A 1,836-nucleotide genomic window follows, 5' to 3' on the forward strand; every position below is an offset into this window, starting at 1 on the left:
CATTAACGTGAACTCTAACGTGGGAGGAGCAAGGAATTGCCAACGTTAGTGACATTCACCTTTGTCACTAATGTTAGACTAAGCCAATATTGCCCACGTTAGTTGCCACGTTAATTACATTAACGTGGAAGCTAACGTGGAGGAAAGAAATGATGGGCCAACGTTAGTGACACTCACCTTTGTCACTAACATTAGAGATGGCAATCACCACCACGTTAGTGGTCACGTTAATGCAATTAACGTGAACTCTAATGTGGAAAGGAGGGGCGTTTGGAGCGTTAGTGACAAAGGTAAGTGTCACTAACGCTCTCGAAGCTCAGGCATGCCCACGTTAAGGGTCACATTAGTTATACTAACGTGAACTCTAACGTGGGGAAAAGGGGCAATAAGCAACGTTATTGGAAAAAGGTGAATGCTAATAACGTTTGCGAAGGACCAACAGGCAATGTTAGTGGTCATGTTAGTGCCACTAACGTTGAAGTTAACGGTGATCGTCACTAACGTTCTCGAACCCACATTTTCACTTAACGATAACACCACTAACGTCCTAACTAATGTCCATGCCTAACTCACACTTTTTCTGCAAGCAAAGCTGAGCCCACTAAAGACTATAACTGCTTCAACTCAAGATCAAAGGCCCATATCCAAGACTTGAAGAGCCAACTAGAAGATCAGAGAGTAGTATATATAGGAGTAGTTTTGAACTAGTAGGAAGCTTTTGGCATGTTGGAGAACTACACTCTGTATATTTTACTTTCTCTGCAACTTCTAGTTTTATTTTCAGAATGTATTTTTCATTTATTCTTTCCATTCCCAGAGCTATGAACAACTAAACCCCTTTCATTGGGTTAGGGAGCTCTGTTGTAATTTGATGGATCAATAATAGTTTTCATTATTCTTCTTCTTTCTTTTTTCTTGATTTTACTAGAAGGCTTTCAATCTTTATCCAATTGGGTAGTTATCTTGGAAAAGAAGCTATTCATACTTGGATCTCTTCGGAACCTTGGAAGAGGAATGAAGAGATCATGCTAGAAATGCTTTCTCATGTTGGACCAAATTGGGGTTTGGATGGATATAGTGACATATAATCCTACCAACACTTTGATTTGGGAATACATGTGGTATAATCAGTGACCATACTTCATCTCTTCTCATGAGCAATTAGACCAAGGAATTGGCTATTGATCAAGATTTGAGAGATTGAATTACCGAGAAATTGGAATCCAATCACTTAAGATTGCGAAGGAGATCAATGAATGCATTGATTGAGGAAGAGATGAGAATGAACTTGATCCGGAGAATACAACATCTCCTGAGCCCAATGAATCCCGCATTTCTGATCTTACCCATTCTCTTTACTTTCTGCCATTTACTTTTATGTTCATTTCCCCAAATCCCCATTTAAGATTCTGCAATTTACTTTCTGCCATTTACATTTTGCTATTTATTTCTAGCATTTACACTTTCTGTTATTTACTCTCCCACCATTTACATTTCTGCAAAAATCTACTCAATTTCTCCTTAGCTCAACTAGAACATTCCTCTGATTAAAGTTGCTGGACCAATCAATCTCTGTGGGATTCGACCTCACTCTATTGTGAGTTTTTACTTGACGACAATTCGGTATACTTGCCGAAGGGAAATTTGTTGAGAGACAAGTTTCCGTGCATTCAGTTTATGGCGCCGTTGCCGGGGATTGATTTTGTATCAACAATGATTAAATTGGTGGATAACTAGATTGAGCATTTTTCTTTTGTTTGATTTAATTTCATTTGAGTGATTTACTTTCAGTTCTAGCTATTTTCTTCCCTTTACCCCTTATCCGTTGGTGGTGTC

Source organism: Arachis ipaensis, chromosome B08 (assembly GCF_000816755.2).
Source record: "Arachis ipaensis cultivar K30076 chromosome B08, Araip1.1, whole genome shotgun sequence".
In the NCBI taxonomy this organism is placed as follows: Eukaryota; Viridiplantae; Streptophyta; class Magnoliopsida; order Fabales; family Fabaceae; genus Arachis; species Arachis ipaensis.